The sequence below is a fragment of the Mauremys mutica genome, chromosome 2 (assembly GCF_020497125.1).
Source record: "Mauremys mutica isolate MM-2020 ecotype Southern chromosome 2, ASM2049712v1, whole genome shotgun sequence".
In the NCBI taxonomy this organism is placed as follows: domain Eukaryota; kingdom Metazoa; phylum Chordata; order Testudines; family Geoemydidae; genus Mauremys; species Mauremys mutica.
Genome location: NC_059073.1, coordinates 127,998,242 through 128,021,089, shown reverse-complemented (window position 1 = coordinate 128,021,089; position 22,848 = coordinate 127,998,242). Strand labels below are relative to the sequence as shown.

General features: G+C 39.3%; 1 long non-coding RNA gene across 1 annotated transcript in view; it reads right to left on the bottom strand.

Annotated features, from left to right (window-relative positions):
* LOC123365177 overlaps positions 1-7,521 on the bottom strand; it is a 63,626-nt gene extending 56,105 nt beyond the window's left edge. Inside the window, exon 1 of the long non-coding RNA XR_006577466.1 lies at positions 7,450-7,521. This is a non-coding gene — a long non-coding RNA (uncharacterized LOC123365177). The remainder of the gene's footprint in view (positions 1-7,449) is intronic.
* Positions 7,522-22,848: the final 15,327 nt, after the last annotated feature.

Sequence of the window (22,848 nt, the reverse complement as noted above, 5' to 3'; positions counted from 1 at the left end):
GCACCAATGTTGCTAGTACACAGACAAATTACAGAATGGCAGCAATGTTTTAGACAAACACTACTATTAGCTTGTTAGTAAATATTTAACTTTTTCTTGTATGTTAATTTCATTTGCACATTAACTATTCCCCCAGAATCTTTTGTACTAGCAAAGCGTGTTTGAATTCTGAGGCCCAACATGTTAATTCTTAACCCATAAGAGGACCTGTCCTTAGGAATTTCATGTGTGCATTGGAGTACACCTCATTATTGATAGTGCCTCCAAGTTTGTGAGAATATAGATGTCTAACGAAAAGACCCTCAAACTGATAAAAAGTATCTTCAGAAGTATGGTATAAACAAGACTGGGTGATTGATAAGGAGTGCCTATGATATAACTATGTTCTATGATTGATAAGGTGTACTTGGTAATGCAGGTGTTTTCTGTAATGGATGAAATAAGGATCCATTGAAAGATGCTTTAACTGAGTAAGAACTGCCGGTTGTCACAACTGTTGGTAATAACGATGAGATTAGAATTCCCTTTAGTTTGTCGATCATGTAACCTAACAATACCATAAAATAAATTCCATAAGTAATTAGGTAAGATGAAAATGTCAAAAATAGAACACGCCGTGAAATTAATAGTGGAAAAGCAATTTTACCTTCAAAAAGAATGCATTTATATGCACTTGTAAGCATAGGACATGATACTAATCGGGGTTTACAGGAGGAGAACAATGTTTCAGTGGCATTGGCTCCTTTTTCTCTCCCCTCACCCAGTTTTCTCTGTTATATGTATGATAATTTATTAATCATTGATTTTTCTTTCTAAAATCCCAAACTCCCTGCATCTTTGATACCTCTCGTGGTTCAACTTCTGCATATAGACATTTGTCAAAGTCCCAAAACTTCTACGTACTTTAGCACAACTCAGCTTGACCAACAAGCCCGGAATGGAGTTCTACGCTAAGGCCTGGTCTACACTAGGGTGGGGGTCGAACTAAGGTACGCGACTTCAGCTACGCGAATAGCGTAGCTGAAGTCGAACTACCTTAGTTTGAACTTCTTACCTGTCCAGACGCTGTGGGATCAAAGTCCGTGGCTCCCCCGTCGATTCCGCCACCGCCGTTCGACTATCACGTCTAGATTAGACGCGATAGTTCGAACTCCGAGAAGTCGAACGCTACCCGTCGACCCGGCCGTAAGTATGGACGTTCCCTGAGAATTCAAATGCATTGGCACAGCTCACCAGAAAACCAAGCATAGAGATGAGCCCTACACAAGTTCTTCCTGGTTCTTTATCTCATTTGCAGTGTTGCTAACCTCAAGCATTCAAAAATGATGAGTCAGGCCCTAAAAATCATGAGATGAGATTTTTTAGAAATACAAAAATTGGGGAGGTGGTTATTTTCATTTGGGATTTCATCTTCTAGGGTTCACATTTTCATGCTTTTCTCCACCATCACTGGACCCTGATTTTTTTTTTTAATGAAAGCTGCAATTCTGACTCCAGGAACTTGACTCATGCTAGCTAGATAAAATTGTGAGGGTTGGCAGAGTTGCAGTTGAAGCTGAAATTTCCTTGCACAAACTTATATTTTATCATATGAAAAAAATGCCCTGTGTGTATATATGAGAAGAGTTATCACTGCCTTTGTAGTTTCTTGGTATTTAAACACTCTAACAATAACAGGGTTTTTCATTTAAATAGCTCTTCTTTAATTGGAAGTTACTGTAAGAGGAATTAGCAGCTTCTTCATTTCCTGAATAGAGGGAAAGTGGATCAAACATTGCTAATGTAATATGAGGAGTCCAGATAAAATCAGATTCTGCAGCATTTCCAGTAAGTGGAAATATAAATAACACTTTTGACTGAAGATTCAGAAATATAGAAGTGTGTGTTACATTAACATGAAGTACAAGTGTAAGTGAAATAACTTACTATTATACAAAGAGTGAAGGAAAATACTATTTTTATGTAACAGGTTTAAATAGACTGACATGACTCTTGAATAACTGATTAGTGAACCTTATTTTGAGAAGTCCAAGTTTGGATGCTTATCAAAACCCTATCTGAATCAACCAGGCCTTGTGGGTTTGCAAAACTAGGTTAGAAATTTTGCAGGGACAGATTTTAATTATGTGTTTTATGCTTTCATTTCAAAACCCAGTTAGAACAAGGACAGAGGTGCATCAAAATAGACAATGGAGAAGAGTTAATCTAACATTTTCAAACTTTCAGATGGATCATTTTCTTTGAATCAGTTCTTATTATGTGATCTGATTTATTCATTCTTAGTTTCTGATTTTGCATCACTTACATATGTGCTTGACTATACTTACCTGAGTAGTCTTAACTGAAGTCAAAGGGCAGCTTATAAGTAACACTAAAATGCATACATTTTTGCAGGATCAGTGACTTAGTCATGGATAGTACAAGAAATCAGAATATAGCTAGTTACTGGCCAGACCTTTCCAGCTAAGCACAACATTCCACTCTAAGGAAGTGAGCCAAAGCCCACTGAAGTCAATAAGAATTTTGTCACTGGGTGTGTAAACCCCATCTGATGAGAGAGGCAACCAAGAGACACTGTGTCTAAGGCTAGTCCTGACCCCCTGGTCCTTCAGTCAGGTATGGTAGGGAGAAGCCCTTTAAAAAGGAAACTGCAGTCACTTGGGATGGGAGATCATTCTGAGCAGGAAATTGCTTGCATAACGGCTGAAGCCACAAGGGGAACTCCCATCCAGGTGTGAACAGGGTCTCCCACCATCTGGGAGAAAAACCTAAGGGGGCTCTTTTACAATATGTCTGTGTTGCAGCTGAGAGTGCACCTCCAACCCAGATAGACAAATGTGCTAGCTCTGCTCAAGCTAGCATACTAAAATAGCAGTGGATGATGTGCTACAGGCTAATCATCCACTTATGGACCCAGGGAGTCAGGCAGGCTTGTATTTGGGCAGCTAACCCATGCTGCAACTGCTATTTTTGGCAGGTAGCTGAAGCAAAGCTAGCATGTCTGTCTACCCAGTCTTGGATGCATACTCCCAGATGCAGTGTAGACATACCCTAAGGGTCTTTCCACTTATTTTTAGGGTTTTGCATCAGGCCCTAAGTGAGAGGCTCTGAACAAATTGCATTATTCTACTAAATATGCTTGGGGTTGATCTCTACTCAAAAGTCTTCATACACTATAATCCAAAATATCACATTCTACTCAAAAGGTAGCATTCTTCCATGTATTTATCATAAAGACTATCCTACCAAGTATTCATTGAATAGTTAAAGAGTGATAAGGAGAACATATACCCCTATTACTGCACAGATTAGACTCATACTATGAAAATTCTAGCTACGTGTGAACTCTAATTCCAGTTCTGATAATGGACAACTCCTTACATGAAGACACATTTCACTCTCCGTGTGTCAACTACAACATGAGAATCCATCAATAAAAATAGACATTTCAAAAGATTGCAGGTAAGGTTTTGTGCTATGCCTCTTTGAGGCACAGCACAAGACTCACAGCAGGGAGCAGGGCTAAAGTAGCTTTAATCTACCTCTGCTTCCGCATGATCCTGGGCCATTATGTTACCCCCAAAAGAGATCCAGGGTACCCCCAGAATAGCTCACCTATTGCCCCTTTCCAGGTTTTGTTTTACCAGCCAACAGACCCCTTCAGGCGGGCTTGTTTCCCAATCCTGACATTAGCATACTCTATCCTCCAATCACCTTTAAGCCCTCTCTAATTGGTTCATACTTATAGACCAGTCACATCAGTTAAATGTAACCATAAATCAAAGCTGTTACACAACTAGTCTTAGTATTATGGTCTGTTTAATATTATGGTCTTGTGACTCTCACCTAGTTTTGGACTGAGCATGCCTGACTGATCCGTCCCTGAAGTTTTGGAGTGACCTTTATTTGGCCCAATCTACTTGTATGCCTGCCAACACGCTAGCTGTAGGCTAACCTGAAATTGCTCTCACTCTCCTTGGCTGTGTGCCAACATTTTACACATACCAAATTGCCGAAACTATTGAACTGTAAATAATTACCTCATCTATATTAATATGTATCCAATTGTTAATTTATGCATTTTAAAGTTAAGGTCAGCTGTTGCCACCCTATTTCTTACCAATTTAGTTAATTTTATTTTAGTTTTTCTCCTATGGGTTAATGGTGGCAAAGCAATGTTTTCAGTGCTGTGCTTAGGAAACAGAATAGAGGAGCTCAAAATTTCTCATATCAGTTCTGTGGACTGGTGAGACCCCTGGGAACATTTAGGTATTGCTGGGGCACCGTCTAAATTACAGTAATCTCCCCAGTGCTGCCCTATGGGCCGTAGTATTGTGTTCTGTAGCCTCATTGCTCACATGCTGCTCTTGCTTCCAATGAATCCCTTAAGCCAGGTCTACAAGGGCATCTTTGGTGGGCAGCCTTATGGCTGTCTTTCACAGTACATGAACCAGGGGGAAGTCCCTGGGACAGATATGGGGCTTCTAATACCCCTTTACACCATTTGGCCCTTTTACCCCAGTAAAGTGGCCAGAGTGGAGGATGAGGGACTCATCCTATATTTGAGTGAATAGTAGGAAAAGTGTCAATGAATGTTCATATTCTAAAGCAAATGTATAGCAGGGTCTATTATGTTCAGTTTTAACAAGCATTTGAGAAGGTAAACTCTGCTAGTATGAATACCTGCAAAACCCGAACTTTAATCCTCAACAGTGGTTGAATGTGAATTTTAAATTGTATATTTGATTGTAACATTCACAAGTCAGCCACTCTGGTTGGTTACATATCAGAAAGAAGCCAGTCATTGACCCCAGACGTGCTTTATATAACTAACCATAATAACTCAGATTGCAAATATTCACAATGAACTGTTTGCCAATGATCTGCACACCAAGAATTATTTATTGAGAATTTTTTGACCAGGCATAATCTGAACTGGAGAGGAAAAATAATGAAGTGAAATTTGTAGAATGAATTATTTGCAGTTCGCACAGCTACAATGAAACTGATCCTTGGGTGAGTTCCAAAATTCAAAAGCTCTAGTATTTTACTATCACTAGTTTTAAGCTAGATTATAATTATCATTTTAAAAAGCTCTTATATAGGACTTTCTATCCAAGGATTTCAGAGGGCCTGGAAGTTCACTTGAGGTATTTCACATCCATTTTAGGTTTTACTAGATGGAAGATACCTTGCTCAAAATATATTTCACTTTCTTGAAATGCTTTCTCTTCAATGCACTTGTATTAAAGCTGAAGTCTATGGTAGCTTTCTATTCTAACATTGTGGCATGGAGTCCTGGAAATATCTGCTCACTTCTCATAATCCATCAATAAAATCAGCTGTAGATCTGAATAAAGAAATTAAGTTTCTCTACAGAAATCAGTCCTGTAAATGTAGCTCTAAGTTGAATTGTGCTATGTTTACATTCATAGAGGGAGAAGAGGAAAATAAAGGCATACAGGGCATGTTTTACATCTGCATTTAAAAAAAAAAAGACTTTTTACTCTGCATAACCTTGTGCACAAAATTGTGAGAAAAATTCAGTTTCATGTTAGATTAACATTTAAACCTCTTTATTTCCCCCCTTGATTTAAATTATTGATGGTATTTTAGAAACCTGTCTGGCGAAGGCAAAAGCCCCACAGCATTTAAAATGAATATTAGCAAAGCAGCAATGCCTTGAGCATTCCTGTGGAGAACTTAATTTTAAGACTGAAAATGAGAAACTCCCATAAAGTTTTGGTATGGCTCATACTGCTGTTTTAGTCATGTGGGCCTGATTCTAAGCTCACACTGGCAAAAGTCAGAAGGAGCTCTATTGATGTCAGTAGGCAGACTAGTAAAACTGAGGAGCATTATCCGGCCCCCAGATTTGGAAAATCTCTTTTATTGAGTCTATCTTGCTAATATTGATTGACCTGTATGGACTCCTCTGCTGAGACTCACTGGGAGAGCAGTTGCTGTGCCAGCCTTAAAGGCTGACACATATACTTCCCTCCTGAGCCAGTTAAAACTCTCAAATGTAGTGGAGTTTGCAAGACACTGAAGATGTTGATGGATCCAAGCAGCCTTTTCCACTGAAGCACCAAGGCAGGCACAGTCTGCAGGGAGTGAGAGAGAAGACCCCATCCAAATACTCTGTAGCCTAAAGGAAAGTGCACTGGATTGGACTCAGAAGACCATCCATTCAAGTGTTGCTGTTTCTATTTCTCTCTGTTGTATACCTTCTTGTTGAGCAAAGCCTCATACTCCCTCCAGAGAAGGCAACTGAGTATCATTCTGCTCCCATTTTAGAAATGTTGAGAGGCTGTCCAAGGTCAGGCACAGGTTGGCATATAATCCTCTCTCTGATATGGCAGACTCAAATCTCATCCACACTGCCTTTCAGAATAAACATACCCAATCTGTGGGTTTAGCGCTTCTTTTAGTAACCCCTGCTTGATATTTCTCCTCTCCACAGCCAGGCAGAGAATCTAGCATTTCTATCCTAGCATTCTACTTCAGTCTAGTAAATAATTGTGTACCCCACTGAAATATACAATTTAAATCACCCTCCCATTGTCAGTCTATAGATGATCACAGTTATAGCTTGAGCTCAAATCACAAGAGATCTGAAGTTCCAGGATTTAAACCCTTCTGTTAACTCAGGTGTATGTCTGTAGTCCCTTATGGTTGAAATGGAGGGAATTTGGTTTTTTTAAACTGATTTAATTCATACACTGGGAAGACATTTAATTAACATTTTATGGTTTGAAAACATTACACTTTGTCAAGGGATAGCAAAACATGCAAACACAGGTGTTTCACATTTCAGCAGCTAGTCACACATTTTGACTGCAAACCACTGAACCTTCAGGCCAGCCAGCCTGGGTCACAGTCAATTAAATAATTTGAAAATGTGACTCTTTTAATCTGGGAGATGGGAGGAACTGTGGTTTAAATATAATCAGTTTGCTGAGAATTGGCCCATGTATATCTTTCTTTCATTACTACTTATCTTTCCTGCATAAAAAAAAATTACAGGAATTATATTTAGCACCCACAGAAACTATCTTGTATTAGACCAAACATTCTCTCTCAATACCATTCAGCACCACTACCAAAAATTGAAGCGGGGATGGGACCATATGAGAAACAACCTCTTCTCCTGAAGACATGTTTCCTGACAATTAAATGATCTTTACTATCCTTCACCTAGGCAAAGCTTGCCCTTTTATAGAAACTTTTTTTTTCCATTTTAAATTAGGGAGAGACAAACAGCTGTAACTCTAAAGAGGTAATTTTACAATTGGCTGCTTCTTGTTAGGTCTTCCTCTCTTCTAGCTGGTAAGTACCCTAAACTTCGGCTGTTTTCTTTTTCTTACTTAGAAGTATATCATGGTTTCACAGACACAAAGTGGACATGTGTGCACATACAGAGCAGATTTTTAGTCATAATGTATTTACCTTCTAAAATGTGATAATGAAGACACTCATGGTATCTTCTGCTATGTGTTCCTTCCAAAAGCACTTCCACCCTTCTTATGAGTGATCCAGTATCCCAAAGACATTTCACTTATAACTAAAGGCTAGGGTCATTCAGCTAGGGAACAAAGCACATACTATGCAAGATGTGTGATTGCACAGATCATTCCAAATAGTCTATGGCATATATCTATATAGAATGCTTGTACTGATAATAATTCATAACATCCATAGGAATAATTCAGAGGTTTGAGTACATTTGTAAAAATAAAAAAAGCTGACAAATAATTTGCAGTAATGACTAAATTAGCAAGAATCATGATCTGTTCATGAATAATTTACACAGAGAAAAAAAGTCTCATCTAACAAATTGATTTGAATAAATAGTTCAGCTTATTTGGTTATATATGTAGTGGCAGCTTTTGTTTTCATTTCAGTGATTTAAAAATCACTAATGGCTAAGGGTTTATTTAACAGAGAGAAAACCCTACAGCTTCTTGAAGCAGTAGATGTATGCTTTAAACATACACTCAGAAGCCCCTCAAGTAAAAAAACCTAAGCCTGGAACTAGAAAGTGAGTAGTGCCAATATAGCTGAATCCATTCTTTAGTATATTTCAGACTCAGTTTGCTTGACTTGTGCTGCCCCTCCCTGGTCTGATAAGAAATAATTTGACCAAAAAAAAATCTAATTTAATTGCAAAAAGTGGCAAATGCAAAATGAAGGTATTTAAAAGACACATGTTTTGTAATGATCAGTTCCACCTTTTCAACTATAATTAAGCCAAGTTCCATCTATGAACAATTGTAGTAGTGACAAGCACAATCTACCAGTTTTTGTCAATGTTGTGGAATTCTGACAGCTGCTTTCTTAGATCCTACTCAAACTGGAGGTGGATTTGGATATAACCCTATTTTAAAATAAGCCTGCCTTAAGCTAGCACTCTTGCTGATAGCTGGAGCATTTCTTCCACTATTGTTTGAACATCATTCCTCCTCCCCCCATTTTCTCATTCTTACTGGCTAGCTTAACTGTGATTGCCTCAGCTAGTTTTAAATTACTGTATGGATGAAACTGAATAATCAAGGCTGACTTCAGTCATAGGGGCCAGTCCTGCAAACACTTATGCACATGCTTAACCTCCTGTATGTAGGTAGTTTGCTTGACACCAGTAAGCTTACTCACTGGCATTAAGTGAAGCGTGTAAGCTTTTGCAGGATCAGAGTGTGTGTTTGTTACACTCTGGGATAGTCCAAGAACTTGTGCATGTTAGTTTCAAATAGCGCTGATAGCAAGGAAAATAAGACACTCTAGCACAGGGGTAGGCAACCTATGGCACGTGTGCTGAAGGCTGCACACCAGCTGATTTTCACTGCGTAGGTCCTGGCCACCGGTCCGGGGGGCTCTGCATTTTAATTTAATTTTAAATGAAGCTTCTTAAACATTTTTAAAACCTTATTTACTTTACATACAACAATAGTTTAGTTCTATATTATAGACTTAGAGAAAGAGACCGTCTAAAAACGTTAAAATTTATTACTGGCACATAAAACCTTAAATTAGAGTGAATAAATGAAGACTCGGCACAGAACTTCTGAAAGGTTGCTGACCCCTAGCATATTTTTGTTAGGCTGTTTTATTGTGTGTAAGCTGGAGAGAAGAGGTAGAATGAAAACAGTGGTACTGAATATCAGAAATCACTTCTCCACTGTCAACTGATAGAAATTAGAGATGGAAGGCTGTCCAACTGTGCCAGTGCATAGAAAATATTGTTTGGACATTCTAAAGAGTTGTTTTAGCATCAGGTGGATATTTTTATATAGTTAGCAATATTTCCGGATAGGTATTTGTTTTAGAGTTGGTCAGAATATTTTCAGTGTCCTCTGAGGGGTATAGCACCATTTAAGAACAGGTTTAAACATTTCAGCTGCTGTGATATGGGTATAGTGGCTTGCAATTGTTTAAATAGTCAGGCAACAGACTGCTATTGGAGGAGTGTCAGTTGTTTCATGGAGAAAGGAGGCAATACATTAATAATCTTCTGTAGTAGGATCTGTGCTTGTTCTAATGACACTGCTCCCATAGATAGTGTCTTTACAATTCTCTGTTCTACCTAAGGATTTAGGAATGCGAATGTCTGGATAGGAGTGGCTGCAAATCCACTATAGTTGATGACTATAACAAATACAACAAATAGTCCTGGGTAATGAGCTCACTTTTGCTAAGGCTCAACTGTTTCAATGAAGACTTTAGCATTTGCAAATCACGTATCTTTCTTATCAGGATCTAGTAATTGCACATTTCTTCTGGCAGGACCAATGGGGTAGAGGAAAAAAATCCATTTACATCTAACTCCACACTGACAAGACCAATTCTCCCCTGGTGCTCTAAAAACATATAAAATAAATAGATGTGTGTGAAACTGTACAAAAGAACAAATGGAATCTACATATCATAGTAGCCCTGTAATGCCAAACCCAGCATGCGTTCTTGCCACCACTGGGTGCTATGATGCATCCACTGATCCTAAATAAGAAGGGAACTGTGAGATCACCATTTGTGTCAGAAGGTTGCTAGCATGACCAATAAATCTTTCTAATCTTGAGATTAGACCACTGTAGTGTATTTTATATAGTGCTACAATGCACATTGATACTAGTGCAGAATGAGGTGGATCACTTGTTAGTGGACTGTCTCACCATGCACACACAATCTCAGGGTTCTTTGATCCACACTGACTGCCTCTCTGTTTTCAAGCAGAGTTAATTGTGAGATTTGACGTATAGACTCTATAAATAGACTTTGGAGCTGTTTATTTGTATGACAGCCTCCCTCTCTGTGTGCAGTATTGCAGTGGTGTTACTGCCTAGGGAACCTCTACATTTCAAATGAATGGGAAGTGCTGGCAGGTCACTCTCTCTGAGATGGGACACAAACTTTAGAACTCATCTGCTTTTCCCCCTTTGATCTGACATAGCCTGAATCTCTCAACATTCAGAGCATTATTCAAAATCCACCACTATTTTTTGGCTTTTGTGAAGGGAAGTTTGGGTTGAGAGTTGGGATCTGCCTGGGGTGCATTTTATTCTCCCCTTTCTAGTTTTAGGGAGATGACAATGTATTTTTGCTTATATTCATTTGATTATATTTTTAACATAGGACAATACGTCCCTCGGCCCGCACCACTTCCAGCAGCTCCCATTGACGTGGAGCAGTGAACCGCACCCACTGGGATACGCGATTGGCTGAACCTGTGGACGCGGCAGGTAAGCAAACCAGCCCAGCCCGCCAGGGGCTTTCCCCGCACAAGTGGCAGAACAAGTTTGGGAACCACTGACCTAGACCTTTCAAAAGTCACTTTTAAATGTTTTATATAAATGAATGAAGAAAAATTAAATAACCTCTATCCAGCCCTCCTTAGCCATTAGTTAGCTAAAGTGATTTATTCAGTTTTCTTCATGAGTGAAAACCTCCAGCCTCATCAAATTCAATCCAATTTGTTGACTTCTTTCTGGTACTGAGACAACCAGATTATGTGCAAAAGGCAAATTGCAATCTCACCAGTGCCGTATAATAGCCTATGAAGGTATGCCATGGTGAATGCAGCCCCAAAGTGTATTGCATTATCTTATCACCTGTTGCAGTGATTTTTGTTTGGAAATTCATGGTAAATGTTGTTTAGAATGGATTATATAAAACATGTAAGTTCCTTGGCTGCTAATGGAAACTGAGTACAGTTTGAAAGGTATTTCTAAAAGTAAATATGAATTCAGTTTCCTACCTAAGAGAATATGTATCACCCAGAAAACAATACTGATTAATAAAAGATTTCCTAAGATGTCAGTAGCTACACTGTAATGCTGGTTTATTCAAGATCTTGGGTTGCTCAGAATGGCCCTCATCCTGCAAACACTTGTGCATATGCTTAATTTCATGTATATAAGTAGTTAGATTAACTTCAACAGTCAAATCTTCTTGTTTCAATACTAAGCCTATAATCCAGATATTGCAAACATTTATGATAAATAGTGAAACAAGAAGAGTAATATTTAAATGGATTTTTACTATCCTCAAACTTGTGTTAATACAAGATGATGTGCTGGTAATTTAACAATTTATTGATGTTATTAACACTGAACATTTATACAACACACAGCTAATATTTATCAGTTAATACTTGTTTAAAAATGTTTTCTTAGTACTTATTACTGACTTCACTTCATATTTTAAGGTCTCATTATTTGAGAGTGTATCCTTAACAGGCTAAACTTATTTGAAATGTGAGCTTTCTGTTTGTCTTGGAGGGACCCTCCTTGCCTTTGCATGAGGAGGATCTTGATAAAATTAAAGAATTTTAGAGGCCAACAAGGGAAACTACTTAGATGTGATTTAGCCTAAAGCTTTCAGTACTAATAAGTACCATTGAACTTGTTTGGAATCACTCTGTGGGCAAAACCATATATAAGTTGCAGTAGGTTCCATTGCATGTCTCCTGTAAGTCTGGAATACCCACTCCCTCCAGATGCAGGCATCTGACTGTTACTGATATAAACAAAGAAAAGTATTGAACTCTTTACTTCTTGTGTGGCACTTGTGTAAACTTGATTCTCACCTACAATCTTGTCAGTCAGCTTCTCGGCTGCTTGAAGCTGTGATGTGAGGTTTCCTCAGGAGAGCTTCTTGTCTCTTCCTGGAAGGTGCTTGTCCTCACTGGGTATTCCCTGGAGACTTGTTACCTCAGCAGGACTTTCCTTGGAGAAATCTGATTGAAAGATGATGGTTCTGCTGCTAAGTTCTTTTTGGAGTTTTTCTTCTATTCCTCCGATGTCTTTGTCTTTGAATTTCAAATGTTCCAACTACTAATATCTCTTGGGGACATCTTTGTATTGCATGTAACTTTCATTAGTTTATATAAAGAATACATCTCCATATTCCTTCAGATTATTGTTGAGTTGAAAGTATTGGCTCATCTAAGTCTCAGATTCTTTCCCCTCTATGTCATCTCTTGATCTGTAGATAATTAGTTGTAGCCAAAAGTCGTGTGTGTGTGTGTGTGTATGTATGTTTGTACGTATGTATGTATGTATGTGTCCCCCTGGAATCCTTATTTGTTTTCTTGTTTATTCATTAGACATATGGAAATTTGTTTGTTTTGATTCAGATCCGCACAACACAAATGATCTTGTTCCAATACTTATAGGTCTGGAAATTTCAGTAATTTCTTTAGCTAAGTGTGTTAAATAAGTGTACATGGTGATAATTAACTTTTCACTGTCTGGTAAAGAAAGTACAAATTCAATTTGTTTCCTAGATAATTTTGCTTAAATTTGAAAAGATTATCCATAACTAGACTGAGGCATTCTATTTTATCCACTAAATGAACAGGGGAGAGAGCAAAAGAACCATTCTCCTTTTCTGTACCAGTAAAGTTCATTCATTCATTTGGCCTAGTACATGGAGAAAGTGAAGCTTGTTATGTGCTTTTTAACCTTTAAAAAGAAAACTGACAATGTTTTCTGTCTTAGTGTTTTTCTTTCTCACAAAAAGCCTTTCTGTGTACTGCATATTCCTATGAACAACCAGTAACTTAGATGGTGTATGTGCATTCAAAGTACACTAAACTAGCATTAGTTCCTGCAATGGCTGATTTACTTTGTGACAGAAATTGAAGAATGTATTAGAGCTGAGCTGACTGTACTGATTCCATTAAATTCTTTCTGTATCAATGGGCCTCATTTTTCAAAGATGCTGAGAGCTAGAGATTCCATGGACTTCAGTTAACTTTTGGGTGCTCAGTCTTTCTTAAGAATCAGACCTATACAGTCTCCTCCAGTTTGCTTGACCTTATGCAAACTTGGCTTCTTTTGTAATAATATTTTCTTAAATAATCTTAAATTGCCATTTGTTATATAAAGAAAAGAGCTGGTGATGAGAGGATTCCAGTTTTTAAATCTAGGCTGACTTATACTTTGACCCTGAAAAAAAATCTTGATCTTGTGCCTCCATCAACCTTGTTCCCCAATTGAGTAATGCTTTAGTGATAATAAAATACAGAAGAAGTCATATTTTAGAACAAGTTTGTTTCTGAATTATTTTTAGCATCCTATGTATAGATGATTCTCAGATATTGGTGGCAACGTCCCTTGGCCTGTGCCGCTTCCAGCAGCTCCAATTGGCCTGGAGCAGCGAACCGTGGCCAATGGGAGCCGTGATCAGCCGGACCTGTGGACGTGGCAGGTAAACAAACCGGCCTGGCCTGCCAGGGGCTTTCACTAAACAAGCAGCATCCCAAGTTTGGGAAACACTGTCTTAGCTAATAAGCCTTTAGATCTTACACCAAAGACAACACTAGTTGTCAATTCTACAGTAAACTAACTAGAAAACGAATTGATCTCGGGTAAATGACTTATCTTTTGGGACTGGAGAGAGACCTGTTGTGGTGTGATTTTTGGTTTAACTGACCTTTTATCACAAAGTCCAGTTTGTCTGGGTGGCAAATTGGCTGGAGAGGCTAAGGGGACTGTCTGTGACTCCATGGTAAGACTGGTATAGTGATCCAGGAGTTCACATTTTTACTGGCTTGATGAAATCTAATTATAGAACACACCACCGGTTTGGGGTGTCTGTCCGCTTTTCTGAAAATCTGCCTTGAGGTAGGAACTCATGGTCGTGAGCTATTCCAGGCAGTGTGGCAAATATACAAAAGCCTCAGCTTCACTAGCTGGAATGCTCACATATTCACCATAAGTGCATGTGAAATTGTATGTTTGATTGAAAAAAAATCCTGCTGGGAACATGTTAATTGAATTCTGTTGGCTCACTAAATCACCCCCTGCCAAAGATAGAAATAACCCTCAATGGAAAAGACAAGGAGTTTAAGCTATACCAGTCCTGCAGGAAAGGGAGCCTTAGGATTAGCCAACCACAGGTACCATGGTGATAGGTGAGTTTAAGAACCTGAAAATAATGGGATGGGTATGGGGTGAATATAGGAGCAAGTAACACCATGGGCCACATGTCGACTGGGATTCCATCATATTCTTCTAGAGTTACGTTTTTATTGTTAAAACAGACTTTCTTGACTCCACAGAGGTGTGGGGATTTTTGTCCGGAATGGGATGGGGACTCCTTGTTGTGTGCTATGGTGGTGTTTTTTTTCCCTTCAGCATCAGTCTAAGATCCCCTAATTACACTTACGCAACACATTGTAGAGGAAGGGATCTTTCCAAAACCTGATATGGGGCTTTAAATAGGCTTTGTAAGAAATATAGGATTTGAAGACAGAGGTGCGACCAAATAAAATACATTCCCAAAACTGAGAGATCTAATAGTTTGCCGAGATATTGTGTTAGCTTCTTCCCTAAGTCCCATGACACGTTTTTATAGTTCTGTCTCTCTCTGATGGAAATACCCAAGCCTGCTAGGGCAGCCCCATAAAACAGCATTTCTGGATCCCAGAGAATGAATCTGAATCAACAGGACATTGAATCCAGAGATTTACTACCATTATGGTTAGAAAGTATTTTTCCCTAATATCTAACCTAAATCTCCCTTTCTGCAGATTAAGTCCATTACTTCTTGTCCTACCTTCAATGGATATGGAGAACAATTGATCACCATCCTCTTTATAACAGCCTTTAACACATCTGAAGACTATCAGTTCCCCCTCAGTTTTCTTTTCTCAGGATTAACCATGCCCAATTTTTTTAACCTTTCCTCGTAGGTCAGGTTTTCTAAATCTTTTATCATTTTTGCATCATGCATCTGATGAAGTGAGTATTCACCCATGAAGGCTTATGCTCCAATACATCTGTTAGTCTATAAGGTGCCACAGGACTCTTTGTTGCTTTTTACAGATCCAGACTAACATGGCTACCCTTCTGATACTTGTCATCATTTTTGTTGTTCTCCTCTGGCCTCTCTCCAATTTGTCCACATCTTTCCAAAAGTGTGGACCCCAGAATTGGATACAGTACTCCAGCGGGGGCCTGACCAGTGCCAAGCAAAGCAGGACAATTACTACTTGTCTTACAGGCAACACTCGTGTTAAAACTCCCCAGAATGATTTTTGCCTTTTTTGCAGCTGCATCACATTGTTGACACACATTCAATTTGTGATCCACTATAACCCCCCAATCCTTTTCAGCAGTACTATCATCTAGCCCAGGGGTAGGCAACCTATGGCACGCATGCCGAAGGCGGCACACGAGCTGATTTTCAGTGGCACTCACACTGCCTGGGTCCTGGCTACTGGTCTGGGGGGCTCTGCATTTTAATTTAATTTTAAAGGAAGCTTCTTAAACATTTTAAAAAGCTTATTTACTTTACATACAACAATAGTTTAGTTATATATTATAGACTTATAGAAAGAGACCTTCTAAAAACATTAAAATGTATTACTGGCACGCGAAACCTTAAATTAGAGTGAATAAATGAAGACTCGGCACACCACTTCTGAAAGGTTGCCGACCCCTGATCTAGCCTGCTATAATCCATTTTGTAGTTGTGGATTTGATTTTCTTTCTTCCGAAGTACTCTGCACTTGTCTTTGTTGAATTTCCTCTTGTTGAATTAGATCAAGTCTCCAATTGTTCAAGGTGACTTTGAATTCTAATCCTGTCCGCCAAAGTGCTTACAACCCCACCCAGCTTGGTATCATATGAAAATTTTAGAAGTAAACACTCCACTCCATTATCCAAGGGATTAATGAAAATTTTGAATAATACCAAACCCAGGACTGACCCCTGTGGGAGACCATAAGGTATGCCTTCCCGGTTTGAGAGTGAAACATTGAGACCTACTCTTTCACTATGGTCTTTCAAGCAATTGTGCACCAACAGTAATTTCATCTAGACCATATTTCCCTAGTTTGCTTATGAGAATATGTGGGACTGTGCTAAAAGCTCTACTAACATCAAGATATACAACATCTATGGCTTCCCACTCCCCCTCTCCTCCCTCCCCCGAATCTACTAGGCCAGGAGCCATGTTAAAGAAGGAAATTAGGCTGGGTTGGCATGATTTCTTCTTGACTAATTGATTCTGGCTTTTCCTTATAACCCTGTTATCCTCCATGTGAATACAAATTCATTGTTCAATGATTTGTTCCAGTACCTTTCCAGGTATCACTTAGGCTGATGGGTCTATAATTCCCCAGGTCCTCTTTGTTTCCCTTTTTAAAGATAGATACTATGTTTTCCCTTCTCCAGTCTGGGAACTCACCGGTCCTAAGGAGTTCTTAAAGGTAACTGTGAATGGATCTGATGATGTTTCAGTTAGCTCCTTACATATCCTAGGATGAATTTTATCAGGCACTTACGAGATGTAATTCATTTTCTGCCTTAGCCTTTCTGATTTTATCCCTACAAGCTTGTGCTATTCTTTTGTGCTCCTTAGCAATTTGTCCATGTTTCCACTTTTTGTAGGATTCCTTTCTAATTTTCATGTCATATAATTGCTCCTAATGAAGCCATATCATCCTCTTACTAGTCTTCCTATCTTTTTTGGGGGGGCGGGGGATAGTTTATAGTTGTGTTTTTAATATTGTCTCCTTGAGAAAGTACCATCTCTCCTGAAGAGAGAAGGTGGAAGAGGTAGTATCTTTTATTGAACCAACTTCTGTTGGTCAGAGAGACAAGCTTTAGAGCTTACACAGAGCTCTTCTCCTCCTGAACTCTCTTTCCCTTAGATTTTATTCCCATGGGACCTTAACTATCTGTTCAATGGAATTCTTAAACCTGCTTTTTTGTAGACCATTGTCCTTATTCTGCTGCTCTCACTCATAGACTCATAGACTTCAAGGTCAGAAGGGACCATTATGATCATCTAGTCTGAGCTCCTGCACAATGCAAGCCATACAATCTCACCCATCCACTTCTATAACAAACCCCTAACCTATGTCTGAGTTATTGAAGTCCTCAAATTGTGGTTTGAAGACTTCAAGCTGCCGAGAATCTTCCAGCAAGTGACCCGTGCCCCACGCTGCAGAGGAAGGCAAAAAACCTCCAGGGCCTCTGCCAATCTGCCCTGGAGGAAAATTTCTTCCCAACCCCAAATATGGTGATCAGTTAAACCCTGAGCATGTGGGCAAGACTCACCAGCCAGCAACCCGGAAAGAATTCTCTGTAGTAACTCAGATCCCATCCCATCTAACATCCCATCCCAGACCACTGGGCATACTTACCTGCTGATAATTTGACAATTGATCTTTGCCAATTGCCAATCTTTGATCAATTGCCAAAATTAGGCTATCCCATCATACCATACCCTCCATAAACTTATCAAGCTCAGTCTTAAAGCCAGATATGTCTTTTGCCCCCACTACTCCCCTTGGAAGGCTGTTCCAGAACTTCACTCCTCTAATGGTTAGAAACCTTCATCTAATTTCAAGTCTAAACTTCCTAGTGACCAGTTTATATCCATTTGTTCTTGTGTCTACATTGATACTAAACTTAAATAATTTCTCTCCCTTCCTAATATTAATCCCTCTGATATATTTATAAAGAGCCATCATATCCTCCCTCAACCTTCTTTTGGTTAGGCTAAACAAGCCAAGCTCTTTCAGTCTCCTTTCATAAGACAGGTTTTCCATTCCTCGGATCATCCTAGCAGCCCGTCTCTGAACCTGTTCCAGTTTGAATTCATCCTTCTTAAACATGGGAGATCAGAACTGCACACAGTATTCCAGATGAGATCTCACCAGTGCCTTGTATAATGGTACTAACACCTCCTTATCTTTGCTGGAAATACCTCGCCTGATGCATCCTAAAACAGCATTAGCTTTTTTAATGGCCATATCACATTGGCGGCTCTTAGTCATCCTTTGATCAACCAATACTCCGAGGTCCTTCTCCTCCTCTGTTACTTCCAACTGATGTGTCCCCAATTTATAACTAAAATTCTTGTTATTAATCCCTAACTGCATGACCTTGCACTTTTCACTATTAAATTTCATCCTATTACTATTACTCCAGTTTACAAGGTCATCCAGATCTTCCTGTAGGATATCCCGGTCCTTCTCTGTGTTAGCAATACCTCCCAGCTTTGTGTCATCCACAAACTTTATTAGCACATTCCCGCTTTTTATGCCAAGGTCAGTAATAAAAAGGTTAATTAAGATTGGCCCCAAAACCGATCCCTGAGGAACTCCACTAGTAACCTCCTTCCAGCCTGACAGTTCACCTTTCAGTACAACCCGTTGTAGTCTTCCCTTTAACCAGTTCCTTATCCACCTTTCAATTTTCATATTGATCCCCATCTTTTCCAATTTATCTAGTAATTCCCCATGTGGAACTGTGTCAAATGCCTTACTGAAATCGAGGTAAATTAGATCCACTGCGTTTCCTTTGTCTAGAAAATCTGTTACCTTCTCAAAGAAGATCAGGTTGGTTTGGCACGATCTACCTTTTGTAAAACCATGTTGTATTTTGTCCCAATTACCATTGACCTCAATGTCCTTAACTACTTTCTCCTTCAAAAATTTTTCCAAGACCTTACATACTAAAGATGTCAAACTAACAGGCCTATAGTTACTCAGATTACATTTTTTCCCTTTCTTAAAAATAGGAACTATGTTAGCAATTCTCCAGTCATACGGTACAACCCCTGAGTTTACTGATTCATTAAAATTTCTTGCTAATGGGCTTGCAATTTCATGTGCCAGTTCCTTTAATATTCTTGAATGAAGATTATCTGGGCCCTCCGATTTTGTCCCATTAAGCTGTTCAAGTTTGGCTTCTACCTCGGATGTGGTAATATCTACCTCCATATCCTCATTCCCATTTGTCATCCTACCATTATCCCTAAGCTCCTCATTAAAGACTGAGGCAAAGTATTTATTTAGATATTGGGCCATGCCTAGATTATCCTTAACCTCCATTCCATCCTCAGTGTTTAGCGGTCCCTCTTCTTCTTTCTTTGTTTTCTTCTTATTTATATGGGTATAGAACCTTTTACTATTGGTTTTAATTCCCTTTGCAAGGTCCAACTCTACATGGATTTTAGCCTTTCTCACTTCATCCCTACATGTTTTGACCTCAATAAGGTACCTTTCCTGGCTGATCTCTCCCATCTTCCACTCCTTGTAGGCTTTCTGCTTTTTCTTAATCATCTCTCTGAGACGCTTGCTCATCCAGTTTGGTCTACAACTCCTGCCTATGATTTTTTCCCCCTTTCTTGGGATGCAGGATTCTGAAAGTTTCTGCAGCTTTGACTTGAAGTAATTCCAGGCCTCCTCCACCTTTAGATCCACGAGTTCTTCAGTCCAATCCACTTCCCTAACTAATTTCCTTAATTCTTTAAAGTTAGTCCTTTTGAAATCAAAAACCCTAGTCCCAGATCTATTTTTGCTTATCCTTCCATCTAGTTTAAACTGAATTAGCTCATGATCACTCAACCAAGGTTGTCCCCTACAACCATTTCTTCTATGAGGTCCTCACTGCTCACCAAAACCAAATCTAAAATGGCTCCCCTCTTGTTGGTTCTTCAACTACTTGATGAAGAAATCCATCAGCTATCACATCCAGAAAAATCTGAGCCCTATTATTGTTACTAGTACTTGTCCTCCAGTCTATATCTGGGAAGTTAGTCTCCCATGATCACACAATCCTTAGTGTTTACTTCATTAGAAACCTTAGAGAGGTCTCTATCCATGTCCAAATCAGATCCCGGTGGTCTGTAGCACACCCCAAGCACTATCTCAGGGGAGGCTCTAGTAGCTTTCTTCCCCAATGTGATTTTTGCCCAGACAGACTCTGTCTTATCCATTCCATCACTTCTTATTTCTTTACAGTTAACCTCATCATTGACATACAATGCTACTCCACCACCTTTGCCTTTATTTCTGTCTTTCCTAAACAGCACATAGCCTTCAATACCTGTACTCCAGTCATGACTACTATTCCACCATGTTTCTGTTATCCCTATAATATCCGGTTTCACTTCCTGCACCAGTAGCTCTAGTTCCTCCATTTTGTTACCTAGGCTTCTCGCATTAGTGTACAGAGAACTTAATTTTTGCCGTTTGGCTTCACTGACATTCTTTACCCAGTTAGGCACAGACATTCTACCACCAGTATCACCCATTAGACTGGTATCTACACTACTCTTCCTCCTTATGTCCACTCCTTCCCTTCCTTAAAATCACAAAATCATTTCATCCAACTTGCTTTGCATTATCAGAGTTGCTACCAAGTCCTCCCTGTTGGTCAGAATGTCTGTTCCCCTGGTTACTTCCTGGACCAAAATGTTGTGCCCAACATAATCCAAGAACTTGTTGGAAATTTTGCTGTATTATTTTTCCAATGGATATCTGGGTTAAGTCCCCAGTTACTACCGGGTCTTGTGTTTTGGATATTTGTTGTTTCAGAGCCTGAGCTCCAGCCCAAGTGGGAAAGTCTACATTGCTATTTTTAGCTTGGTAGTGTGAGCCCCATAATCCTGAATCAGTTGACCCAGACTCTGAGACTTGCTGCCACAGGGTATTTATGCAGTGTAGATGTACCTTAAAGTTCCCATAGCATTTTTAATAGGAGTATGGGGTTGTCCTACAGTCCTTGGCCATAATTTCCTTTCCCTTCCTACTATGTACAGCAATGTATCAACTGTCTCTCTGACCGCTCCCTGGCTGCTCTGAAGTAACTGAATTTCAATGGTGACTTTCACTGCTATGTATGTTAGCAAAAGACTTACAGATCCTTTTGAAAGTAAGGTGTTATAATATGAGTACAAGCAGGGCCAGAGCTTCCAATAGGCGACCCAAGGCGGTCGCCTAGGGCGCCAGGATTCAGGGGGTGGCATTTTGTGGGCTCCCCATGGGGCGCACGGGAGCTTCTGGTTCCGCTCCCGTCGTGCCGCCAAAGAAGGACCTTCTGCCGATGTGCCGCAGAAAACAGTGTCAGGCAATTGAGCAGCTCAATGGCTGCTGCTGTCGCCTGCGGAATTTCGGGACAGGGTCCTTCTTCGGCAGCATGATGGGAGCGGAACCGGAAGCTCCCATGCTCCCTGTGGGAAGCGCACAAAATACCGCCCCCCGAATTCTGCCTAGGGCGCCAGAAAGCCTGGCACTGCTCCCGAGTACAATATATTATTGAAGCTTCACGCAGTTGTTTCTGAAGACAATTTTCAAATTTTTTTAAACTGGTAAACTTAGAGTTGTGAAGACATGCAATAAAATGGCCATATTTAAAAGAATATTTAATAAACCACAATCTTGGTAACCTTTCTGTTCACAGGGTGCAGAAATAGGCAATTATTTTGTAATTACATGGTACTTAGTAGATAGTAAGAAGTTCCTTTTTATATGATTCCTCCAATCCAATTTCCATGTAATGTACAGATTGTAAATAACCATGTCACTTAAGTAATTACACTGTTGTTTTCAGAATAAAATTAAACATATTTTTTTCTCCTGATTAAGACCTCTTTTTGAACCAAGTAACGCAAAAAATAAAATAAAATAAAAAAATAAAGTGAATTACACAGACAAATTGTCCAGTTTCAAAGATGTTAATAACTGTAATGAACTGGCCTGTGTGTGATACTAGTGATACTTCATAATATATATATATAAACACTACTGTAGCCCTTTACATGATGGAATCAAAACTGGTCACCTGAATTTGTTTCTAGGAAGTTTCTCCTTTATCTCAACAGATAAAAGATTTTGCTTTTTGGAGTACAAGCAGATGAGTTTTACCACTGTGGCTGCTTTGAAAGTTTGAGTGATGTAGTGTGTAGATCAGTGAACACCATAGACTCCTATGTGGACTCAGTTATTTTGCAGGCTGCAGCCTAATATGTATTGTGAAATTTAATGGCGCTCTCGTAGGGGTTTGTGGTCTGTAAATTCTTTTTAAAAAAAAACTTTCTAGTTCTGTATTGAAATGAATAGTTCTGTTCAAGTTCTAGAACAGGGATCGGCAACCTTTGGCACGTGGCCCACCAAAAATTTGTTTGTTTACCTGCCGCGTCCGCAGGTTCTGCCGATCGTGGCTCTCACTGGCCGTGGTTTGCCACTCCATGGTTCGCTGGCAGGCCAAATGCCAAAGGTTTCCGTTCCCTGTTCTAGAATATTGTATTGTAGGTGGCTCTGGTAGCTTTATCTATAATTAAGGTTTCTTGGCATTTCACATGTTCCCAGTTACTTATAACTTTGCCAGAATTTAGTCATTTGGGATGGAATTTGTCATGGCCAAGTGTGCCTCAGGTTATTTTTTATCTATCTATCTATCTATCTATCTATCTATCTATCTATCTATCTATCTATCTATCTATCTTTGGAAAGTGCCAGTAAAAATTGTTTAGCTATTTCCAATAATGAGATTAGGAGAAAATATGTTTTGTCCATGTTTAAATAAATACATCTTACAACTGTTTTACTGG